This window comes from Ptychodera flava, chromosome 20, assembly GCF_041260155.1.
Source record: "Ptychodera flava strain L36383 chromosome 20, AS_Pfla_20210202, whole genome shotgun sequence".
NCBI lineage: Eukaryota > Metazoa > Hemichordata > Enteropneusta > Ptychoderidae > Ptychodera > Ptychodera flava.
Window position 1 is genome coordinate 15,927,461 of NC_091947.1, and position 14,436 is coordinate 15,941,896.

General features: G+C 38.7%; 1 protein-coding gene and 1 long non-coding RNA gene across 2 annotated transcripts in view; one reads left to right on the forward strand and one right to left on the reverse strand.

Annotated features, from left to right (window-relative positions):
* LOC139120144 (regulator of G-protein signaling 12-like) overlaps positions 1 to 14,436 on the reverse strand; it is a 435,920-nt gene that overhangs the window by 247,396 nt on the left and 174,088 nt on the right. The window lies entirely within an intron of this gene.
* Positions 1,368 to 3,421, forward strand: LOC139120142 (uncharacterized). The gene is made up of 2 exons (XR_011549050.1): positions 1,368 to 2,285; positions 3,196 to 3,421. It is a non-coding gene; the product is annotated as an uncharacterized lncRNA (long non-coding RNA).

Consider the following 14,436-nt stretch of genomic DNA (forward strand, 5'->3'; position numbering starts at 1 on the left):
ATCAGTCATTAAATATTTCTCATACGGTCCACGTTTTCGCGTACGTCCGTGAGCAACTGGCTATGCAGTCATGTATTGTACGTCATATCATGCCACAACGACGAACACACTTGCGATGGTTCTGCATCTGCCATTGTAAAACTTTCGCGACTACAACTTACATAAAACTTAATGGAGACGCAGTACGGGTACTGTTTTATTCCCCAACCGTACAAAAATCGAGCCGGATGGACTAACGGTTCTGACGATACACGGTACGATGTCGTGACTTGGAGGGACCATGGTTTCCAAACGGAGTGGCCGGGACGCAAGAGGGTACGACCTGAAGGGTCCCGTAAATGAGTATGCTGGAATTTAACAAGGCAGATCAGTATTGCAACGGTGTTCACTTAGTGTGTCTGACTTCCGTATTTTAACTGATCTCTTCATATTAAGTCATTTTTGTTTATTATAAATATCTAAAATAATCTTTACGGCCTGATACGGCTTTTGCGGCCCGGGTCGTACGGCGGAAGGGCCCGAGCGTGCGAGGGCCCGTACGCCGTACGACCAAGGGCCGCAAAAAGCCGTATCAGGGCCGTAAAGGTTTTATCATATACCTTATGAAATGGTAAATATGTAGTTTACATAATATTCAACATTGTTTAGGAGATAAAAATGCGTGCGATATCAAAGATTTATCGCCATTTGTGTAAGTTTTTCAGAAATACGATGACCGCTTCCCGTCGCGGATTGACATACATAATGACGTCATTTGTTTACCGGCAGAATTCAAAGCAACATCCGTACGTACGTGACCATCCTACCTCCATGACGTGACCAACAGAGATCAAGGCTGAAATCGAGGTGTATGGAGGACAAAAGCGTGTTGTCAGTTTCTGGTAATTCTTACTGAACAGGCACGCACTTAGTATACACAGGATTTCACTAGAATTTAGAAATAAAAGCTGATGTCACCTGCACGGCCCCACTGTCGCCACGCGCAACTACGATCTGAGTGAGCAGACGTTTTCCTAATCTCGCGCTGGCTTTGTGTACGAATGGAACGTTTGCAGATAGCAACGCGCGTAGAAACCAGAATCGAAATAGTTCAGAAATGCACGCGATTGCCCATATTTGGGCACCGGGCCGGGGCGTGATACGTAAAAAAAATGCACGGATCTGAGGGCGCTTTCTCCCATAGCTTCACACAGGCACGTGAATGTAGGTATATGATAAGAACAGTTTACGCGTACACGAAATGTCAAAATTTTGCGACGATCACGACCCTTGACCTTTTGACTTATCGGATATCACATTGCATCTCTCAAATGAGACTGCGCAGAGTTTTTTGAAGTAACGGCTAACAGTTCAGAGCTTCAGTTCAGTTCAGTTCAGTTCGGTTGACGGGATTAGTAATCCTTTCAGGATTCTGGTCATCCCTCTAGACTTCTCTGGTTTCATAGTACAAGTCAATGACGTTTTGAAAGCATTTACTGTTGGCGCTGTAACAACTTCATCTGGCAGACTGTTCCATTCGTTTACTATCCTGCATGAGAAGTAGTACTTCCTGACATCCAGTTTCGCGTGAGTTTTCTGTATTTTGTGAATATGACCTCTCGTTGACCTACTGTGTGGTTTATGGAACTTCAGATTGCAGTGATCAATGTTGGACATTATTTTATACATCTGGATCATATCTCCACGTCGTCTTCTTAAACTTAAAGATGTCAAGTGTAGTTTTTTCAGTCTCTCTTCATATGGTAAATGACGTAAATCTGGTATAAGTCGTGTGGCTCTTCTCTGCACTTTTTCAATCATGTTTATGTCTTTCTGTAGCCATGGTGACCACGCTTGTATGGCATATTCCAGTGATGGTCGGACAAACTGCTTGTATAGTCTCATCATGATGTCTTTTGATTTAAATGAAAATGATCTCTTGATTAATCCCAGAGTCTTGTTTGCTTTTTTCACTGCTTCCGCACATTGACAGGCTGGTTTAAGTGATTCATGAATTGTAACTCCAATGTCTTTTTCTTTTGATACTGTTGCTAGTGAAACTGCATTCATATCGTAGTGAAAGTTCTTCAACTGAATCTTACGAATTATGGCTGATTTCTCGGTCATTTCTACCCCCAGCGACGATACATTTTTAGTCAAAACAGCAAGTGAGTTATGTCTAAGGGGTAATGTTTCAGTAGGCATGAAGGTAAAGTGTATTTCCCCCCGCGACAGTGTTGGACCGTGGTTGGATGCAGTGACCAAGACAGCAAGTCGCCGGTTGACGATAATTTCCCATTCATCCGGTAAGTATTTGAAATGCATATTTATAAAATACTCTTATAAAGCTCAAGAGGTAGAAATTTTGATTCCGAATACCTTTTACCTCAAGGAGGTAACACCAACACGTAGCGCCACGTATCGAATACATTGCTATAGTATGTGTGACTTCAGACTATGGACAAAATGGTGGTGCATTGACTTCACTGTGCACTTGCTGGCGATCGTGAAGATGTGAGCCTCACCCATACTCGAAGTCAATCAGATAATGAGTTGTGCCTGTTTTTATTCACATTGCAAAATTGGCTCAATAAGCATTTTCAGATGAATTTCTCGCTCGCTTTCAATTTTCCGGGGTATGCAAAAAATTAGGCGAAATGAAAATATTAAAAAAAAACTAGATCGTAGGATGAACATGGCTTTGTAAACTTATGATTGTTTGTACCACTAAGTCTTACTTGCAATTTTCTACTTCTTTTATACATGGTTACTGTTAAAATGTATTTTTAATATGATATTGCCAGGTATGAAGCCTTGTATTGAAAGACAAAAAATATTCAGAAATTTGATGCGTCTTCATTTTCAAAGGACAGCAGCTGTAATTTTTAATGAGTTCAATAACTTGTTTGCTACATGTATTACAGACAGTAACATACTTTCTTGTATTGATTCAAATTAGGATGTAATGATGTGACGAGTCTGTAATGAGTACATAAATTAATCAGACCAGTAGCTGTGGCAACTAGTCAAGTCAATACAACGTACACAAGCCCAATACATTTCTAGATATGTTACACTAGATATGTTACCCACATGTAATAAATTCTTCTATGTGTTTACGTAACAAATCACACTCATGTTCTAAAACTATATTGTAAATTTGTTTGTCTTAGTAAATGTTGCTAAGTTCATTCTCTTCTTTCTCTTTCATTTCAGTGTGCATGTCAGCCAAGGCCCAAGAGAAATTCGGCAAATATAATCATGACTTACCTAAAGAAGTCTTCAATGTCAAATTTCAAAACAAAATAGGACATGAAAGACGAGACTTATTGGCCAGAGCTAAATGAACTCTTTTAAAAACTTATCTTGGACTAAATCACTTTTCACTTTGTCTGTGGAATTTGTTGAAGCCAAAAATTTATTAAATTTGTCATCAGACTTACAGGTATATTTTGTGCTTTTTATTTTGAATGTTTGGAAAGGTGAGTCTGCTTGTGTTTGCTGTGTTCAGGTGAGTCTGAGTTGCTTTTAACCCTGTTTGGCCTGGCTTAGTTGTAGGCCAAATATAGTTAAATTACATCTCCAACAATTATTTCACATTCACTAAAAGGTCCTGTGTAAAAGTACTTAATTTCACTGGAATTAGCTTTCACTTATTTCTTTTTGCTTACACCTTCCAAAGATGCAAATGAACTGTGTTAACAAAATAATCACACAGCAACATAAGTAAAATTAAAATCCAGTGTCAAATTAGTACTTTTCATGGTGCTCTTTTTCTGTCAGAATGATTCTGTCATTCATATGTGCATTCAAAATAACCATTCAAAATGACCATTCGTTCACATACATGTGAATGGTTCAAAATGACCATTCGTTATTCAAAATAACCATTCATTCACATGTTATAACCCTTCGTCCACATGTTATAACCATTCGTTCACATGTATGTGAGTGGCTAGCTCATTTAATATTTCGGCCTATACACATGTTACCCACGTGCTTCTGAAATGACTGTGGACTGGCTAACTGCCTATTCCCTATGCACATACATTTAGCCATGCCAATTAGCCATGTGAATGCTAATTTCACATGCTACTGACAGGCATTCCTGTTCTATAAGGGTATGCAATACAAAATTTATCCGCATTTCTAGCAGCAGTGTCTGATGTCCGTGTACAGCTATATTTATTGACAAACCTGCAACCGTAAAACAGTTCTATTCAAAAATAGTGATAATAATCACTGTTCGCTCCCATATAGTTATCAAAACAAACCAACAATGTATGAAACATGGACATACACATACAGACAGACTGACATTCACAGACTGGCACAGAGTGATGACATTGACCCCAAATGTGCCTTGGCCCATGAAGATCGAGTGATAAAGATATAACAAAAAGCTGAATGTAATGATAAAATAGTTAAGTATAGGCCTACAGACACTGAGGGTGAATATGTTACAGCAATTTGATTAGTTTCTTTTCGTTTTCTACTTCTGTGATAATTTTTAAGACAACCAAACTGCAAGGCAGTTTTAATATGTATTGACAAACATGTTATCTTTTACAAGCACACAGCAAACTGTTCATGATTTTTCATTTACAATATTTGACAAAGACTGAAATACATAACATGCAACCGATATTTACATTTTGCCCATGCACCAGATACATGGCCTACAGGGAAAAGTAAACATTGTTTTCTTCCAGAACAGCTGGTACATCCACATCTGGAGCAACTTACAAACTTAACCAATTATACAAGGATGATGACACAAGAGATAAAGTTAAGAAATTTAACTGTGGTGAACTTGACTATTCCTTTCAAATCCTTACCTAACTTGATTGACATCTTAAACTAAAATACACTGCATGGTTAATTGCACACAAAAATACATCAGGGGTGTACCATTTGATAAAAGGGGGTTGTCTGGAAGATTGATGAGGAACATTATCTTTTTTATCCGATACATTGTACATTCTTTTTTTCCCACTATCCCACCTTTTCTTTTTGACAATCCTTCTGTGGCTGATTTTTTTATTGACATTTGTTTGGATTTTTTCAAAATCTGCCAGGACTCCCCCCCCCCATCACTCTTTAACATTGAAAAAACTTTGAATATATTTGTTGGAAACCAAACCTGCTGAAATCACCTCAGCTATGTTTTCTCATTATTTTTTACCGCATTTCAACACCAAATACAGTTTACCATTTCAAATGCTTACTCAATCACTGCATTATCTTAAACACAGGGCCAATGTCCCTGAAGCTACTATAGACATGGATACAAAATTAAGTATTTCCTCACTGTATGAAATCATCTCACTAGGGTCATCCTAGGGACTTGTTAGCCAAATATTAAAGCTGTCTGACCAGCGGTTTTGAAAAAAACAAGCGACCCAATAGTCGACAGAGCTCTGCTGTGTTATGTAGAGAGCAACTTTTCGTGACATATGTATTGATGAAGAAGGTTGAGATCTTTGATAGCTCATTTCAGGATGGCCTGACCTAAAATGGCAAAATTAGCTGCAAAAATACAAAATTGATGATTTCATCATAATTATGTATAAAAATTTATACCAAATATCAAAGCTATCACATGACTAACTTTTGAGAAACAAATATTTTGACCAAAAACGGCAAAAATTGACCCAAAAATACAAAAATTGAAGATTTCATCAAATTTCACTATATCACACTAAGAGAACCCCTAGGAAAGCTGCAAAAATACAAAATTGATGATTTCATCATAATTATGTATAAAAATGTATACCAAATATCAAAGCTATCACATGACTAACTTTTGAGAAACAAATATTTTGACCAAAAACGGCAAAAATTGACCCAAAAATACAAAAATTGAAGATTTCATCAAATTTCACTATATCACACTAAGAGAACCCCTAGGAACCTGTATACCAAATATCAAAGTCATCAGACAAGTAGTTTTTGAGAAACACATTTTTTGACCAAAAATGGCAAAAATTGCACCAAAAATACAAAATTGCAGATTTCATCATATATTCTATATATCATATTTGTTTATCTGTAGGAACCTGTATAGAAAATATCAAAGCTGTCAGACGAGCGGTTTTGATGAAATAAATTTTTGACCAAAAATGACAAAAAAATGCCTTAAAAATACAGATTTGCATATTTCATCACAATTTGAACAAATCCAAGTTGGGTTATCCCTAGGGACCTGTATACCAAATATCAAAGCTGTCTGACCAGCGGTTATGAAGAAGAAGATTTTTTACCAAAAATGCCTTTTTTGGCACTAATTTGCATATTTTCAACAATATCAAAAAATCAAAAAAGCACAATCATTTCAGGTCAGCCCAAAGTACCTACATGCAAATTTTTCATGTAATCTGCTCAGTGGTTATTGAGTTTTTTCAATTTTGACTGTTTTTACATTTTTTCACTTAATTTGCATATTTTTGGCAATGACAACTTCATTTGAACAAAATCTCATCTACAGCCCATCATCCATGTACACACCAAATATCAAGATGAAATGTGTAGCGGTTTTGGAGTTTTTGATGTTGACGGACAGACATACAGACATACAGACATACAGACATACAGACATACAGACGTACAGACATACAGACATACAGACATACATACATACAGACATTTTCCTAGCCTATAAGAATAGCTTCCATTGCCATATATACATATGGCTATGGGAGCTAAAAACTTTTAAAAAACTAACAATTTGTATCATCTAGTACATTCTGGTGTTCATTTTCATTTTGTCCTTAGGGCAGTATGCTCTCATACCTATTTTTCTGGTTTCTGCACATTATTCAACCTAATTAATGGGGCCAGGGGTGTTATGAAATTTTGTTTTCCATGTACTTTGTGATACTGACACTTTGTGTCTGCAGTCACATATTCACATTACCATAACACAGCTTTTGGACTTCTAAATATGAAATTTTATACATTGAGAGGGGAAACATACAATCTGCAGAGCAAAGACTCATCCCAAACACAAAGAAAAAATGCATTGACACATCTATGACAGTCAAAAAGGAACCAACATTGTCCACCAGTAGCATGTATATAGCAGCTTTATTTGGAAAAATAACTGACTGAACAAACTGGTGATTGAGTTTTAGAAAACAAGGCCTAGTCTACTTTGGGCCAGATAATCTTGACACCATAATGATAGCCCAATAAACTTATTTTAGAATGAAGTCACTCGGTAAACTTTGATGGCTTGGCTTTGTAAAATCATATTACTTGACAATCATGCACGATGGAATATACATTTCACTAATTGGCACTAAATATCAAATATTGATAAAATATTAAATGTGATGTATTTTCATGTCTGAGTAATAAAAAACTAATCAAGTCATGAAAGGCAGCAAGCAAGTTATCTCTAGATCTTAATTGTTGTGACAAATTGAAAGTCTACTATCTGTGACTGTGGAAATAGTATCACAATATACACTAAAATGCAACCTAATTTATTTTAATTAAAAAATTGTAATTACAATTCTATCATCTTGCAAAAGATAGTCATTGACAAACACTGTTAGTTTTCATATTCTCTGACTCTTCAGATCTGAATATTTTGTTGAATCAGCACCTAGTGCAGTATGAGATAACACATTTCATCACAGAATGAACATTTGTAAGCAGAACAGCATTATGGTTGACATTTGCAACAAAAATGGTGAAAATATTATGAAAAATACCGTCATGCCTTTTAGTATAGTACTGCTGTAATAACTGTTACAATATCAGTTGCCTACCAAGATGAGTTTTCATCGTTCTTGCATACGTGATTTTCAAAAACGTTATATCAAAATCTATTTTAACATATTGATGAGAGAACAATGACGTAAACTGTCAACAGCCATATATAAGAGCACTTGGAATGTCATCCCGCTTTATTTGATTTCCTGAAATTTTGAGCTCAAAGGACGTTCACGTTAGGTAATACTTACATTCTAGTAAGTGGAAGTAGACTTATAAACATTTTCTGGGTTGGAAATTTCGATCTTAAAATATTTAAGATCATGGTTTCTCATTGATGTACAAAAATAGATCCATGAGTTACTCTACTTCACTCTACTTTCAACTATTGTTCTAAGGTGTGATTTAGGAGCTTACCTCTGGGTTACCCATGGAAGCCTATGACGTCATAGCGTTCTGACATTGCGTGGTTGTATTTCGCTCTGACTTTAGAGCCCAGAAAATGATTGTTTTTCCGCAAATTGTTTGCATTTTAGAGAGAGATCGACGTTCTAAAAGCCATGCTCGGCGGATAAACATGTAAACATAAAAGAAGTGTAGGTACTTTCTATCATTATACGAATTAATGTTGGCGAAAATCGAGAGTTGTATCACAGTCCCTCCGCCCTGTGTGTATGTTGTATGACAGCAGACATACTATTGTACATCACCAGTACAGGTACTGTTTATTCTGACCCATTCAAATCTCAGTGCGTAGTTTTGAAACTAAACATCTTAGAATTGAACATGTAGTTTGTCTTTTTTGATTGCTTTGTTTTCAAATTAAATTATTTTCGACCCTATCTAAGACTGTCACGTATGTTATTTCCAACGATGTCAAGCTCCACCATTTTGTTCTACATGTCTGACTTTTTTTTTCAAACGCATGACAATAATGATTAGCTCATCTAAATTGATGTGCCGATACCACTGATCTCCTGAAGGATGTTTGAAACTTACTGAATGCCACATTTTATGAGTTAATTTCAGTTTGCTTTAAGAAAAAGGCGATCGATTCCATGACCGTTATTATTGCATTAGCCACCGTCTTTTGAAAATGGCAGCGATACTTCCAACCCAAAATATAATGGGTGATTATGGCTTTGCTATAATCATTGTTAACGTCTGGGAGGACACGGGGAAAAGGGTTTACACCTTGACATATGTGGGTCACCATGCGCCACCTACTACCACTGGCTGGATGCACTTATGACGTAACTTATCTACCAACTGCCCCTTTACCGTTATCTAAACAATTTGCGTCACCCTCTCCACGTCACTATCCATGCGCATATCAGTGTGAGCAAAGCTATAGCTCGTCCATTTCAACTTCTGCCACGCTCAAGTTCACGCCACAAAATCCACCATGCCAAAAATGAAGAAGAGCAGGGGCCGCGCCCGAGCGGCCACCCGTACACCGACGAGGTCGAAGAGACGCCCAGCGCACCTCGACGAACAGCTACTCCAGCCAGTACCGATGGAAACCACACCAACCAACCCTGCCGGCGTCGTGCCGACCCAGGCATACCAGACCACGTCGCCAAACTAATAGAAACCAGCATACAAGCGCCATTGACACAATCCGACGCGAACTACGGCAACCAACTACCAACACTACCCCACCGCCCGACTGCAAGTCCAGCCAACTGATACAGCCGTTGGTGCACTATCCCCGCTTCAGTCATCGTCGCAGGACCGACGACGCTCGCCGCTCCATCCTGCTCCGTGGTTACTCAAGTCCACCCAGGTAATCATCCCGCTAATCACGCTAATGGATATCAACCCGCCATTACAGCTGCCCAACCCGACTCGACCACCGCTACTGGCGCTACGCACATCCGGGACTACCCTACCGATGGTGGCGCACCTCATAACAACAATCCGGGCAATATGGCTGCGCCCTACGTTCAACCCGTCCAGCGAGCTGGCCTCAACGCACCGCCATGGCGCCCACCTCCTAGAGCCGGGCCAACTGGCAAATCTCCTGCAGCAATACCCCCAGCCGACCTACTACTGCCATATGTCGACCAATCAACACTCAACGCCTTGGCTAACCTCGGTAAATTCATCGAACTTGGTGACTTGCATCCTGATGCCCTAGCTCCCAACTCAACACAGGCTACCAAGACACAAGTAGCTTTCGATCCGGACAACCTTGGCGTAGCCACATTCACAACCGAGGTGAAGCGGAAATATAAATATAAGTGCAATATTCAACAAAGTGTTAGTTATGGCCCTTACAAAACTGAACTGCCTATTACCAGTCCACATTTCTGTGTGGAACAGTTTGAATGGTTATTTGAGGAAAAATAGGCAGTCCATAGCAGTCCAACCCGCCACATGCCAGTATTGGAAATATGACATGTTAAAATTTGAACATTCATCACTAGCTATGCATGTGAAATCAGACTCAGCCATGTGAAGTAACCATTCATTACCAGTCCTACTGAATTCATGACAGAAGGGAAGATTGTCAATGGATTGAATGGTAGCTTACACATGTGGTAGTAAAAATTTAGACATGCATTAATAAACTGCAAGGACTGACTTGTTGTCAATTCTCATGTCAATCTCATTCCCTATTGTCTATTTAATTTAAATAAATTAGGCGGCACCCATGTGTAGCGTTGTTTTTACTTGGGTTAAGTTTTTCAGGTGAAATTACTCATGTTTGCACTATAGAAATACTAAATGGGTCACATGCACCGGTTACCAGTTAAATTGTTCTCAGACTTTAATATTAAGTGGATACAGAAGCAGTGGTTTGCAGTTTAAAGTGACAGCTGGTATACCGGTATAGCTGTAAGTTATTTATTTTGTTCATTTTGTGTTGTGTATTAACTTCTCTTACTTTATTATTCACAAATTTAAGTTGAATTAGCTCGTTCATATTACTACGGTGGCCCAAAACTACCTGTTCTCCGCATTCAAAGTCTGCGTCGCATTCAATTGTTTTTCTCTCACATATGTCTCCGCATTCAAAGTCTGCGTCGCATTCAATTGTTTTTCTCTCACATATGTCTCCGCATTCAAAGTCTGCGTCGCAATCAAATGTTTTTCTCTCACATAAGCTTATGTCTCCGCATTCAAAGTCTGCGTCGCAATCAAATGTTTTTCTCTCACATATGTCTCCGCATTCAAAGTCTGCGTCGCAATCAAATGTTTTTCTCTCACATATGTCTCGGCATTCAAAGTCTGCGTCGCAATAAAATGTTTTTCTCTCACATATGTCTCGGCATTCCAAGTCTGTGTCGCATTCAATTGTTTTTCTCTCACATATGTCTCAGAGGTATGCCTCAGTGTACGTTATTCCGCGAAGCATAATTTCTATCGACCAGCGCTCTCAGACGGTCGCTATTGACAACGACGAACATTGTATCAAGTTATTTTCAATAGATTATTGATCGAAAATTTGTTTGGACGCCGCTTGTGCCGGCCGGGCGCTCGTGTGTTGAGGTCACGTCATAAACATTTCCACAATAACCCATATATTGACTTATACACTTAATATCAACATTGAAGGTATCCGTTGGTTCCTGTACTGAAATTAAATCGACGACAATTTTTTTAGTTTTGGTGATACTTTTACGTACATTTCGGCACATTTTGGCGCACCTCGGCGTAGTTTGGCGCCAATGTGAACGGGGGGACTACACGCGAGTGAGCGAGACAACAATGTATCAATTTCGGACAAAAGGATATCGATATGAAAAATACATCTGAAAAAAACCGTTGGTTTCAGATGTATTTTTCATTTTACGATGTGTCTACTCTGCTCGATTTCCCATAGAAAACAATTGCGTTTAATGTACTGAACAGACCGTACAACTATCGCTCGTTCAAATTTCTCAATTCTGAACCAATTATAGTGAAAAGTGGCACGGTGTTTCCTTGATATATATACAAAATTGCTGTCATTTTAGTTTTTTTGAATTTCTCGACGAAACTTGTTTTAGTTGCATTTTATTTTTCCGATCGCTGAATTTTTGCTCCTGCCCTCAATAAAATGGCGATCTTACAGCGTTTGCATATGCAGAATCAGGGTCTAATATTGACCCATTTTAATCGGTTAGCGTCTCTTAAATTATACAGACCAAATACCAGTCAGGTTGTTGTAATTTATACCAAATTTTGGCGAATATTAACTATGAAAATCCCAGTAAACTGCAAGAATACACAGAACAGAGGCGAACGGGCGTAGAGTCTCCACTGTAATCGTGCAGTGAACGTTATCGATCGATATCCTTTTGTCCGAAATTGATACATTGTTGTCTCGCTCACTCGCGTGTAGTCCCCCGTTCACAATGGCGCCAAACTACGCCGAGGTGCGCCAAAATGTGCCGAAACGTACGTAAAAGTATCACCAAAACTAAAAAAATTGTCGTCGATTTAATTTCAGTACAGGAAACCAACGGATACCTTCAATGTTGATATTTAAGTGTATAAGTCAATATATGGGTTATTGTGGAAATGTTTATGACGTGACCTCAACACACGAGCGCCCGGCCGGCACAAGCGGCGTCCAAACAAATTTTCGATCGATAATCTATTGAAAATAACTTGATACAATGTTCGTCATTGTCAATAGCGACCGTCTGAGAGCGCTGTTCGATAGAAATTATGCTTCGCGGAATAACGTACACTGAGGCATACCTCTGAGACATATGTGAGAGAAAAACAATTGAATGCGACGCAGACTTGGAATGCGGAGACATATGTGAGAGAAAAACATTTGATTGCGACGCAGACTTTGAATGCGGAGACATATGTGAGAGAAAACATTTGATTGCGACGCAGACTTTGAATGCGGAGATATATGTGAGAGAAAAACAATTGAATGCGACGCAGACTTTGAATGCGGAGACATATGTGAGAGAAAAACATTTGATTGCGACGCAGACTTTGAATGCGGAGATATATGTGAGAGAAAAACATTTGATTGCGACGCAGACTTTGAATGCGGAGACATATGTGAGAGAAAAACATTTGATTGCGACGCAGACTTTGAATGCGGAGACATATGTGAGAGAAAAACATTTGATTGCGACGCAGACTTTGAATGCCGAGACATATGTGAGAAAAACATTTGATTGCGACGCAGACTTTGAATGCCGAGACATATGTGAGAGAAAACATTTGATTGCGACGCAGACTTTGAATGCGGAGACATATGTGAGAGAAAAACATTTGATTGCGACGCAGACTTTAAATGCGGAGACATATGTGAGAGAAAAAACATTTGATTGCGACACAGACTTTGAATGCGGAGACATATGTGAGAGAAAAACAATTGATTGCGACGCAGACTTTGAATGCGGAGACATAAGCTTATGTGAGAGAAAACAATTGATTGCGACGCAGACTTTGAATGCAGAGACATATGTGAGAGAAAAACAATTGATTGCGACGCAGACTTTGAATGCGGAGAACAGGTAGTTTTGGGCCACCGTATATTATCAATACAACCAACATACACTTTGGGTGCATGTTATTATAAAAGTTCACTTTTATTGTTTTCAATTGAAGTTTAGTCCAGACTAAAATGTGATTACAAACAATATAACAATGCTGACTGTACATAATACAGGTTCTGAACACTGGACATTTGAACATGCTTTAGAAAATAGAATAACATAAGCAATACTGGCCAACATGATTTTGAAAAGAGAGAAAAAACTGTAGTCAATATAAGAACAAAATTTCTGCCAAAATTATGAAGTTACAGACTATCCCTTGAATATGGCTAGAATTGGTTTAATTCATCTCCATTAAAAAAAAGGAGACCAGGGATTTTCAGTATAAACCAATGAATATGACAAGAGGGAAGTCACTGCAAACATCTGCGAGCAGCCTCTAAATAAATCAGCACAGATCAATTTAAACATCGTTTATTTTTATTTTCAAGATGTGAAATAATTAACACATGTTCATCGCTAAATATCCAATATGATCGGAACCTGCATTCTATTGAAAGGTACTCACATTTTCAGATGTAATATGGTTGGATCAGTCATTAAATATTTCTCATACGGTCCACGTTTTCGCGTACGTCCGTGAGCAACTGGCTATGCAGTCATGTATTGTACGTCATATCATGCCACAACGACGAACACACTTGCGATGGTTCTGCATCTGCCATTGTAAAACTTTCGCGACAACAACTTACATAAAACTTAATGGAGACGCAGTACGGGTACTGTTTTATTCCCCAACCATACAAAAATCGAGCCGGATGGACTAACGGTTCTGACGATACACGGTACGATGTCGTGACTTGGAGGGACCATGGTTTCCAAACGGAGTGGCCGGGACACAAGAGGGTACCACCTGAAGGGTCCCGTAAATGAGTATGCTGGAATTTAACAAGGCAGATCAGTATTGCAACGGTGTTCACTTAGTGTGTCTGACTTCCGTATTTTAACTGATCTCTTCATATTAAGTCATTTTTTGTTTATTATAAATATCTAAAATAATCTTTACGGCCCTGATACGGCTTTTGCGGCCCGAGGTCGTACGGCGGAAGGGCCCGAGCGTGCGAGGGCCCGTACGCCGTACGACCAAGGGCCGCAAAAGCCGTATCAGGGCCGTAAAGGTTTTATCATATACCTTATGAAATGGTAAATATGTAGTTTACATAATATTCAACATTGTTTAGGAGATAAAATGCGTGCGATATCAAAGATTTATCGCCATTTGTGT